Here is a 12,237-nt window from a genome sequence, read left to right as displayed (position 1 = left end):
CAGGGTGTTGGGTGAACCTCTGCTTTTCTGTAGCTCAAAGGCAGATAGCCAGAGGGCAAGGGTCCATCCTCTCTTCCTGCAGGCCCCCTGATCTCCTTGAGGCAGGCCCACCCCTAACACTGGAGGGCCCAAGGCAGGAGTCCAGATGGGGGCCCACATGCCAAATATCCAAATATTCAAAAGTTAGAAATCTAGCTAACAGTACTAGCCTCCTACCTTGACAAATACAACTTCCTGATGGCCTGCAAGATCAGTTTGAATTTAGAATTCTCAGTCTCCTTAGAATTTATTTATTTATTTATTTATTTATTTATTTTTAAGATTATTTATTTATTTGACAGAGAGAGAAAGTACAAGCAGGAAGAGTGGCAGGCAGAGGGAGAGGGAGAAGCAGACTCCCTGCTAAGCAAGGAGCCTGACGCAGGGCTCAATCCCAGGACGCTGGGATCGTGACCTGGGCTGAAGGCAGATGCTTAACCGACTGAGTCACCCAGGTGCCCCTCAGTCTCCTTAGAATTTAAATCTATGAGACATGTTCCTCCCATCCTCAGACCCTGCCCCTGGCCAACAGCCTGCTCTGCTTCTCTTCCTACCCTCACCTCCATCCTTCACCAGAACAGTCTCAAGCACATGCATGCGGCCACTCAGGCTGCACATCCAGGATCAGCCCCCATCTGCCCCCCCAAAAAAATGCTGCCCTGTGGCCATGCTCAGGCTCGGGGCTGAGCACAGTCCACCTTGGGTCAGTGGACCCCAACAGGCCCTGAAAGGCATTCTGGGAGAAGTGGATACCTGGAATGTGGTGGGGAGGGGCTCTAGGAGGACATGTCTTCTAATGCAGCAGATTGCCTGCTCCGTGAGGAGTATGCCGGAGGAATTCCTGAGATACTCTCTCTAAAACAGAGAGGTCAGGGCAGGGACCCCACGTTAGGGTGGTTCCAACGAGCTTTTCTCAGCCTTCCCTCACCAGACTGGAGGGCACACCATGGGAAGGGGAGGGCAAAGACCACAGCCCTATCCCCCAAGGCCCTCAGCCCACTCCCCAAGGACTCCCCTTTCTATGAACCTGCTCATAGGGACTGCATGGGATGGTGCAGGCGAAGGGCAAAAGGCCCCTCTGGCCACCTCTGATAAGAGCCTGGAGGGAGCTGTTCTGCAGCCACTTGGCTGCTTTCATCAGACGATGGAGACCACTTTTTGCCTCCTGTTCTCAGCGTTGGGGCTTTAGCCACAGTCCTGAGGCAGCCAGCTCCATCAGGTTACCAAATCGACAGGCACATAGTACTAATGGGACATGGATTTTCAGTTAAGCAAGAGTGTTTTACACGCCCACATTTTAACACTGTGTGAGGTGGGGAGAGAAAGAAAGCATGGTTCACAGATGGGCAGCTTGAAAACCAGACTCTATTCTGTGACAGAAATAGATTTATGGAAATGTGTCTACAGTGAAGAAGGAGACATCAAGTCCCTGCTAAAGGAAACTCCACAAAGACTTTGGGAGAGAAATCTACTGTTTCCTTCAACTCGAAGAGCCTGGTGATGTCCCGAGGATCCCAGCTGGAAGATCACTGCCCTCACATCGCAACACTCCTTAGAACTACCGTCCCCCACCCTGGAATGTCCTCACTTCCTCCTAGTGAGGTCACTTCCGCCCAGTCCCCAGCCTCCCTGGCCTCTTCTTCCCATAGCTGGGACCACCTGGCCTGACTCAATCCCACTCTGGTCTCTGGTCAAGAGGGAGTTAAGGACATTAGCCTAGTACCTCAGCGCACAGGAGGGCACAGAGAAAATAGAACTTACCAGGAATTGGAGCACCTGGATTTCAGTTCTGATCCGGCTACTTATTATTGTAAGCTTTTTAGATGTCAGTGAATTTTTGAGGCTTCATCTGGAAATTGGGGCTATGAAGAATATCTGCTTGCCTACTTCAGTGGAAGTTGGGCGAAATAATAGTATCACTTGGAAACTCTAAGTTCCGAATTATTAGTGGTATAAGATAGGGCTTTGGGTAGGATTATGGTGGCCTTTGTCTCTTTGACCCATGGCTCTGCCTAAACTGGCAGACCAAATAATGACAAGAATCTCATGGGGAAGGAGAAATCTGTAATCCTACTGATGGCCTGCTACTCCCGGCCCCTCCCAGCTGAACCGTGTTCCTGATGATTGCCACACTGACCACAACACAGTGTCGTCCTGATCTACACCTGGCAGACACTCCTGAGAGAGCCCCCTGCCACTGCCCTCATGCCTCCTGCAACATCCATTCCGGTCTAACCTGACATCGAGTTCTGTCCAAGGCCTCTGAGTGGGCACTGCTGGCATTGCTCCCTCCCAGGGGGGCAGGTCCTTTTAGCCAATTCCTTCCTGAGCACTCCAGCCTTGCGCTGGCCTTGGCTCTCTGACCCCTTCCAAGTCAGCATGGAACTGTTTGTTTTACCCATTTCTGTCACTCCATTTATGACACCCACCCACCAAAGTATCTGGGCTCACCTCTAGACCGCTCAGTACCATGACATTTAAATAGGATACTCCAGGGCATGGCCAAGAGAGGACTCAGCTGTGTAATTTGCTAGCAGTGTGAACTCCGGGCATCCCTCAACCCTCTGGATTCCTGTGATATTAAGAGAATTTGCTCTGCTTGCTGCACGGGCTTATCCTCAGGTTCAAATAGGTGTACGTGAAAATGAGTTGATAGCTGATAGTATGTAACATGTAATAATAATACTGGTGACAGCTCCTCACACTGCTTCTGTATTCTCTTCCCCTGCCTGCAGAGACTGTGGACCTTTCAGCCCAAATACACCCAGCCCCTCTCGGCCACCCCACTCAAAGCACAAGAAGTCATGGGTTCTCCCCCATGAGATGGTGCGGTGGACCCCATGCTGCCCCCACTCTCACGGGTAGGACGCGGGCAGTCTCAGCCTCTTTGTGACACCCTACCAAGGCCAGCCGAGAATGGGGTGATCTCAGGGGTGGGCCCTGGTGACTGGTCCCACACACCTGGTCGCACCCCAGCCACCCTACTTGTGAGCAGTCGGACCCATGGCAGGGCCTCCCACCAGCTGGGCAGCGCGCCTCCTCCACCTCGCGTCCACCCCCATTCTGCCTCCTGGGGGGCAGGTGGGAAACAAGTCCCTGAGGACAGGCCAAACGCCCCCAGAGCAACAGGTACTGTGTATAGATGAGGGAGCAGAGCCTAGACAGGCCCTTCATTCCTCTCCCATAGGCTCTAACGGGCCATGCCTAGGGGAAATTCCCAAGGACACTGCCGTTTCTGTGTGGACAACCCCTGGCAGAAAGGAAACTTTGGAAGGTTCCAACTTGACGCTTCTGGACTCTGGGCTGTTTTTCCTTATCCTCATCTTTCCCACACAAGAAAAGGGGATGCTGGGCCAGCTCTGAAGATCTGGCCTGATTGCGGTGTAAAGGGGTTTATTCCCAACTGCGGGAACGCCAATGGTGCTGGAGGGGCTGAGGAAAAAGAGGATGGAACTGTTTATGGTTCGGGAAAACCCAGAGGGCAGCAACAATCAAGATTAGACTGCGCAGCTGTGCTGAGACGGGCGGGCAGGAGGGGGACCTGCCTTGCCAGCCACCATGATCCAGGGGTTTAAAATTTTTACAGACATTTGTCTTTATTCCACAAAGTAGCTTCAGGGAGAGGAAGAGTGAGAGTTTAGTAGGTCTATCCTTGCCAATCTTTATTTCCTCCTCGCAAACCACCCCCGCTGCTGCCCATCATGCCGAGAAGAGCCGCCCGGTGTCGGCTGGGGCCAAGCGATGGTTCATGAGAAGCAGCTGGAGCGCTGGCCCCAGCTGACGCTCACTTCACGTAAAGAACCTTGGGAGGTATTTAAAGGGGGAGCCAATGGGCCGAGTACCGGGCCAACGGCGGGGCGGGGCGGGGCGGGGCGGGGCGGGGCGGGGCGGGGCGGGGGTGCTGTGGTGGGAGGAGCGGCTGGAGGGAGGGGAGCGCAAGTCAGGCAGAGCTCTGAAAACAAGCAAATTCGGCCTGGAAGAGTGGTGAAGGAATGGGCCAAAGCACACAAGCGAGAGAAAGTGAAGAGCCTGCCCTCAGAGGAGGGACGAAGTGGGGGGGAGGGGGGGAGGAAGAGCAGGTGATGGGGAGAGGAAGAAAGGGCTAGAAACGAGCAAGAGAAAAAACAGATAAAGGCTTGGGAGGAGAGGAATTATAAAGGTGACCAGAGGAACACGTGAGGAAGGGAGAAATCCCCAAATGATAAATGGCTGAGGCCTATGAAAGGCTTTTCTCGTGCAAGTTAAAACTAAAACTCCCTGTCTAAAACGTGGAATCCCACGTTGACTAAGTTCCTACTGCGACCCCCAAAACAGGGCCGGTCTGCACCACCCTGAAAGCGAGCACTGCCTTAAGCTGTGCCCCTAGAGGCCTTGAGTGCCTCACTTCGTTCCTGGCCTGGGCCCCAAAACCTCAGGGCCCTGCACCCTGTCTGCGTTAGAATTTCCAGGGAAACTTGTTAAGAGCACCCATGCCCGGGCTCCTGCTTGGGGCCGTTTAATCCGACTCGGGGAACGGCCGCAGGCAGGGTTTAAAAGCGCCCCCAGGTGATTCTAATGTGTGGGTCGTCGCAGTCTAAAATGAGGAAGAGCACTTGGAACGGTTAGCTCTAGGAAGGTACAGGGGGCTTCCTGGCCTTCACAGATAATCTTGTTCGAAGGGAAAATGCGCTGAGCTCTTAGCTCCAGCTGTCAGGCCCCCAGCAGCCCCCACCCACACGCTACAAAGCTTACTCAGTGGGGGGGGGAAACCCCACTAGCAGGCCATTCAGTCCCGTGGGGGAAACCTTTCGTAACTTGTTCACAAGTTAGGGGCTTTCATTCGAGTTGGGCTCAAGCTGAGCAGAAAGGGGGGAAGAAAACGTCAACAGTAACAGAGGGAAGGAGCCCGATAAGAAATGGCAGGGTCTTCTAGTTAAGACACATGCCTGGAAACGAAGCTGAAATGTGGCTTAACAATTCCATACTCGGAAACCTGCCGAACCAAAATGTCAGGAAAGCTCGTTCTTGAAGCTGCGTTAACATGTGTCAGAGCCGCCAGACAGACGGAGATCATCCCAACCAAGCAAATCCCACCATTTCTCCCGGGGAAGCAGGCAGGGGCCCGAGCGTGCGCGCTAAGTTCTGCAACCTGGGTGTACCGCCCCCGCCGGGGGATTTCTCGGGAACCTTCTGGGGCCCGCGGGCCCCCCAGTGCAGGGGTAGGTCCCCGTCCTACTTCTTTACGGACCTCTCGGAGATAGGTGCCTGGGAAGCAGGATGCTGCTTGTGAAAAACACCCGGGGAGACCGTTGGCAGCAACACAAAGCTTCGTGCAATCCTTAAAGCCAACAAGACCGAACAGGCCAGAGGGTACAGCCAAAAACCTGTTGTTTTTTCACCTCTTCTAGCGTCGCACAACAAGTCAATCAAATAATGGAGTTCCACAAGCAACAGCTGAGGGAGGATTCGGTCCGTGGAGCCAGTGTTTGGGGAGTGAGGGGGGAAGGAGGAAGGGAGGAGCGAAGCGGGTGTCTTGAATTCCCTTCCAACGAGACTCTCAGTTGGTAGACGGGGGCCCTGGGGTCCTGGTGCCTGGGCTGATGAGCCACTGGGACTGCACAAAACACTCTGGCGTCCTCGGAGCGGTTTCTCCCACTGAGAGTGGCTGGTCGATAACGGGCAACTGGTGTGGAGGCTTGCGCATGGATCTCCCTCCCTCTTACTCCATTAGGAACAGAATAGCACTCTGATGCCTAAATTCCTTTGTGAGCCAGGCTCTGCAGTTACCAGGATTGGAGACCTTAGTAAGGCAGCGCAATACGGGGGGTGGTTTAATAGAGGGATGTGGGGGAGCAGGGAAGGTGGTACTCAGCCAGGGTACAATTGGGACACGGCTCAGGACACAGGGTAGCTCCAGGGATCTGGTCGTCTTGTCCCTCTCAGTACAGGCTGCTGTTCCCATCACGGTCACTCCACCACGCCCTGTTCTGCTTCTATAGCTTCTGCAGTGACCTCAGCCATTGACCTCATGCCTTGCACCTACTCACGGATTCTGTTCCTTGTGGCATCTGCTTGTCCCCTCTGTGCCCCTTGGTTTCTGTATAACTCTAGAATCTTGCATTCAAGGAGTCACGCTAAGATAGAGGGGCTGATAGGTCGGTTATGACTACCCCGTATGGAGGTTTCGTACCCGGCAGAAATCTCACTGGCCTCTTGCTTGGCTGCCTCTGGGTCAGGCGCCGTCCTCTGGTCCGTACTGCTGAAGCCAAGGTAGAAGGGGGTATTGGGCAAAGCATAGCAACCTACCTACGCATGAGGCGTTCCCTGCAGCTTTGTCAGAAGGGGGCTCTGGGTAAGCAAAAATACCTTGTCCAGGATAATCTCTGCCTACTCTGCTACTCAACATTTTTCGCATAAAAGTATGCTATGAATGCTGCTGCACAATACACCAAAACTAGTGCGAGCAAAGCACACAGAGAAAAGTAAGGCAGAACTATAAAAAGTCCAATAACTTCCTAATACCAAATACCAATGACTCTGGATTCACATACTACATATGGTTGAAAATCACTGGTGAGGCTGACTCAGGTGCAAAGGAAAGAAAAATAGGCTCTTAGTCACAGCTAACAGTTACCAAGTGCTGGCCCTGGGTCCGCCTCTGTACTAAGCGCTCAGCTAGAATTCACTACGATACTCTCGGGACCTCCTGCCAGCTCTATGGGGCAGTATCACACCTGTTTGCTGGCTGACCCCATAGCCCTCCCAACCCCTTCTTTAACCACTGCCACAGAAGCTGAAAAAGACTTTGCCAACTTCTCTCACAGATGAGGGGCTCTGTGGCCCTGTCCTGGCCAATGAAATATAAGGAGAAATCATTTGGGAACTTTTGGGGAAGTTTTTATTCCTTTTGGAGAAAAGGAGGAAGCAGTCCTGAAACATGGACCTTTCCTCCACGAATACAATTTTTTTCCCTAAATCCTGCCACCACCCTCCACTTGTACCCCCACCGCTGCTTCCTATTATGAATGAAACCGCTATCTGGAGAGACCTCTGCTGTCTTGCAGAGGCAATAAACATGAAGGGAAAATTAAGGATGGCGAAGTTGTCAGGAAAAGCCAGGGTCCCTGAGAAGTCTGAGACCCTGAATCAATACCAGCTGCATATCCAAACTGATACAGGAGGTTAGTACTATTCCCATCTTGCAGATAAGGAAACTGAGGCACAGAGTAACAGTCTAAGATCTTAGCTGTAAAATGGCTGTCAGGATTCAAAACCAAGCCTGCTGATTCCGGATTCCTAGTCCTAATGACCGAGGACTCTCCAGCCAGAAGAAATCTTAAAATTGAGAAGACCATGTTTGGAAGAACCCTTAAGGACTCTATTGTTCAATTCCCTTTAATTTTTTTAAAGACTTATTTGAGCAAGGGGAGGGTGGGGGGGCGGGGCGGTGAGAGTCTTAAGCAGACTCTGCTGAGTGTGGAGCCTGACATGGGGCTCCATCTCACGACCCTGAGATGAGACCTGAGCCAAAACCAAGAGTTGGGTGCTTAACCGACTGCACCACCCAGGAGCCCCCCTTTTAATAAAAGTCCATAGTGGTTAAATGCTGGGCCCAAGTGCCGTTGGCTTCCCCTTCCTGCAGTATTAGGACTGAATCCTGACTCCCCATACAGGGTTCTTGACATTAACTTAGGCTTGGCAGTGCCCCATGCTTTCTCTCCTGAGAAAAACCATAGACTACACATCCTGTATGGAACCATGGTGGTTTCTACGTTGCCTTAGCTAAGGATTTAGCCTCTTGACTCCATGTGGACCTTTGACACTACAGAAACCAGGACAGCCGTAAAGAGGATAGCCTTACATGTCAGACCACGACCATGTTGACCACATTACACTTCAGTGTATTTAGATTATATTAATCCAAGATATTTTATACCAGAAAGTTACCTGAGAAGGACCATTGTTAGTGGCTTTTGCAATATTCACTCTGAAAGTCTGTGGCACAGTCCCTCAGGGAGAACAGTATTGCCTGGAAAAGCAATGACAGACCCCCCTGCCCGAGGCAGTTTCTATTAAGCTGCTTAAAAAAAAAAAAAAAAAAACTCCAATTTCCTCAGGATCTCAAGAAAATGAAGAGTTCTGTTTACACGTAGATTTCCCATCTTTCCAAAGGGTGTTGGGCATGATGGAGACGTGGGTTTTGAAAACCAACTCCAAGAATCATTTTCTGCACTCTGGCTTCTTTTCAAACATCTCCTAACTTTCCCAGAAAACTGCCATCATCCTGTGATGCATTTCTGGAGATTCGGCTGAACTTGTCTGTTCACATTATCCAGCTGTTCAGTGCCTGTGGTTTTCACCAATGGTCGTTACATTTGATCATTCCCTCCTTGCCCCTAAACCTTCTGGCGGTGCTCAAGAAAAATGTAAAATGCAACTGGTACTGAGAGCCTTGCAAACTTAGCAAAGTTTAGGAGAAGAAAATGTCTTTGTTTGAAATAATATGGAAAGGTAGGAAATCCGAAGAACCATGTGTTCATTTATTCCAATATTCAGTGAGCATTCACTGTGTTGAGCTCTGTGCTTAAAACTCTGATGCATTATCCTATTTCACAAGGTCTCAAATGTATGCGTTAAGCACTAATATTCCACTCATTGATCAGGAAACTAAGGCTTAGCTAGATTAACCTATAATCTAAAGAGCAGATAGTACACACACATGCACATATAAACTCCAACAATGCAGGATTATATTTTATGATCCAGATGTCTGGGCTCAGAGAAAAGATTGCATTTTAATGAGGGCCTAGAAGATGTCTAGAAGATGGATAAAATTGCAGCTAAACAAATCTAAGAAGCAATGATATAGGAGGTCAAGGCAGAAAAATACAGAACACATTTGGAAATCGTGAGCCATCCAGGTTAATAAGAGCAAAAGGCACAGGAGTAAAGGTGTTGGGGTTGGTCAAATAGATTGAGCACAGGTCATGGAGAACCTAGAATGTCAAGCTACATCTGGAAAGAGGAGCCACTTTGCCGCTTTGGGAAGCCAAGAAACTCCCAGTCTGACCTCAAGTAAAGTGTACTTAATAGTAATTTGAAGGCTGGGAAAGGGGGGAGAGACTGGGGGCTGGGAGCCCAGGAACCACAGAACACTATGGCAAATAGTGAAGATCCAAACCACCCATGGTGGAGACGGTGGGGATGGAATGATGACCCTGCTGGCAAGAAAAATGGTAAATGCTAAGCCGGCGGGGATGAGTCTGGAATGATTGTGCTGCAGAGTGCTGCCAACACACTTGCGGTGTGTCTAGGAGGCAATATTGAGCAAAAAATTGCGATGTGAAGAATTTCCAGGTTAAAAGGATCCCTGGCTAGCAGTCCCTGCCTTGACCTCTTCCCGACATCCTGCTCAACAGACCTAGGACTACACCTGTTGAATGAAACTCAAAGCACCCCAAAATGAAAAACGAATTGCCAAAATGTGCAAAGAATCTCCAGACCCCAGTGTGGCTGAGGGTAGATGAGAAACGAGGAGTGGCCAGGCTGTGGTTGCTCCCCTCAAGCGGAGAAGCTCACACACGGCCAAGAAAGTGAGGTGGGCCCTGGTCCTTTCCCCCTGTCTGCCCTTTCTCATAGGCCCAGGTCCATGCCAAAAGGACAACTGGGTGACCGTCCCCCCTCCTGTGCAGGTGGCTCATTCTAAGGTGCCCAAGTGAAACACCAATCGTCCCCTCCCCATCTTGTCCTCATTCCCTAATTCCATCCCGCCCAAATTTCGATCCCATCTGTGGACTGAGAACAATGAGCCGGGGAGTTGACGGGATCTAATCCTGCTGCTTTGTATCCCAGGGGATGGAGCCCTGACACGGAAGTTAGATTTTGCCCAGTCTTTCTTGCTAATGGAACAGCACTGCAGGCTGAAGTTGTACATTTCACAAAGCCCCTTAGTTTCAGAGTGTTGGAGAAACCGAGCAGCACCGTGAGAAGATCCCATTTCTGTACAGCAGGGCCATAAAATCTATTGGCAAACCCTAAATCCAGAGGGAACTTATCTAAGGATTAGTAAACAATAACCTCAACAGGAGGCCTAGGAAAAACGGGCCAAAGCTCAAGAGAACAGTACCCTAAAGATGCAGAAGATGAACATGCCTTTGAAAATGATTCACTACTAACAAAATATGAAATGCTTTATATCTCTAGTAGGATCTGAGAATGCCTGGCCTCCTAGAAACCGGAGCAGAAAGCCCAACAGCTCAACTGTGAGAGCATGAGGGGATGAAAAGGCAACTGGAAGGGGCGTAGAGAGGCCACAGACCCAGAGGCAGGGAGCCAGGAGAGCTGGAGGCTGCGATTAAAATGGGACACCCAAAGTCCTCACTGAAGCCCATGAACTAGACCCTGGGAAATAGAACCGATAACATGTAGAAAGAACTTGGAAAGCTCTCCCAGAAAACGGGGGGAAGAGGCATGGGTGGAAGGGGGAGGCAAGTGTTTGTATTTTGAGGCCAAAAAATGGGTATGTTAAGACAAGAGATGGGATGTGCAGAGGGTGAAGAATTCGATCCACAAATAAGAGGCCGCCGCCCGCACTGCAGCATGGAAGCCGGGAGCACACGTCCAACTTGGAGGCTGCAAATGCAAACCTCTCCTGTAGGTAATCTCCATTTCTGTGTGTTGGGCTTGTGGTCTCTACAATGGGGGTTGAAAACCGTAAGGCAGAGTTTTTAGGAGTCAAAGGAGATTCTGCTTGTCTTGCCACCTGGCTTCAATGCCGGTACCTAATAAATGCTTAGTACCATTTACTAAGAATATTATTCTTATTCTCACTCTATAAATCGCTCCTACAAATTGATAAGTGACCGAAGATCTGAAGAGTGAATCCATGAAAGAACTACAAATAGCATATAAGCATGCAAAAAATGTCCACCTTATTAGGAATCAAACCCAAATTAAAGCAAAATCTTCTCTAATCACATATTAGCTGTGGTTCTTTAACGATCCTGCTCTGCAATGCTCTGCATTGCTAAAGATGCCCTGAAAGCCCTCCCCTCCTTGCTGGTGGCACTCCAAATTGGTTCAACCTTACAGTTGATATTTACAGATCAAAAAGATGAGAAGGGTTTATATGCTTGGTATGGACTCAACTGTGTGTTCCCCCACCAAGGTTCACATGTTGAAGCCCCACCCCCCACCCCTCCGTGTGGCTGTATTTGGAGACCAGGCCTATGAGGAGTTGACAAAGGTTTAAGGAAGGTATAAGGGTGGGGCCCTAATCCAATAGGATGGCGTCCTTATAAGAAGAGGAAGAGGTATGTCATGTGAGGACACATCGAAAACCCCACCATCTACAAGCGAAAGAGTGCTCCCACCAGAAACTGATTCAATCAGCACTTTGATCTGGGATTTCCTGCCTCCGGAAGTGAGAAAATACAGTTCTGTTGTTTAAACCTCCCAATCCAAGGTATTTTATCAGGGCAGCCCTCCTAGATTCCTTTAAGCAGAATTTCCATTTATAGGAGTCTATTGTAAGGAAATCAGTGAGGTTGACAATCTGTGGATGCGTCCTACAGCATTACTGGAGTAGTTAAAAACAACCTAAATACCTAACAGAAGAATCTTTTTAGAAAAATGCAAAATATTATTTTGCAACTGTTAAGACCAGGATTTTAAGCCTTTGTAATGATGTAGGAAAATCATTCATACACATATAAAAGCAGTAAAGAAAACAATACCTGTCTGATCTTTTGTCAAATTGTGTATTTTTCAAGTATATACTCACAGAAAAACCAGTGAGAGGATCTACACCAAAAAGATTAACAGTGATATTCTTTCTGAAGGTGGTATTAAAGTAGGTATGGAGTTTTCTAAATTTCCAGCAATCTTGTATTTTTGCAATCAAAGAATTAAATTTAAAAAATGTGAATCTTCTGACATTAGCTTAGAATACCCTTTAAAGAAAGCCTTGTTTGTTCATGTTGTGCTTGTTTCCTGGAAATTTTATCAGCCATTCACCTGCATTCAGAAAATAATAAAAATCTGGGGCGCCTGGGTGGCTCAGTTGTTAAGCGTCTGCCTTTGGCTCAGGTCATGATTCCAGGGTCCTGGGATCGAGCCCCACATGGGGCTCCCCTGCTTCTCCCTCTCACCCGTTTGTGTTCCTGTTTCTGCTGTCTGTCAAATACATAAAATCTTAATTATAAAGAAATTGTCACTACA

General features: G+C 49.4%; 1 long non-coding RNA gene across 1 annotated transcript in view; it reads right to left on the bottom strand.

Annotated features, from left to right (window-relative positions):
• The window catches only part of LOC118528377 (uncharacterized), a 105,838-nt gene that overhangs the window by 15,628 nt on the left and 77,973 nt on the right, over positions 1–12,237 (bottom strand). The window lies entirely within an intron of this gene.

Source organism: Halichoerus grypus, chromosome 2 (genome assembly GCF_964656455.1).
Source record: "Halichoerus grypus chromosome 2, mHalGry1.hap1.1, whole genome shotgun sequence".
Classification (NCBI taxonomy): Eukaryota; Metazoa; Chordata; class Mammalia; order Carnivora; family Phocidae; genus Halichoerus; species Halichoerus grypus.
The sequence above is the reverse complement of the archived record's forward strand: the minus strand, read 5'-3'. Positions and strand labels throughout refer to the sequence as shown.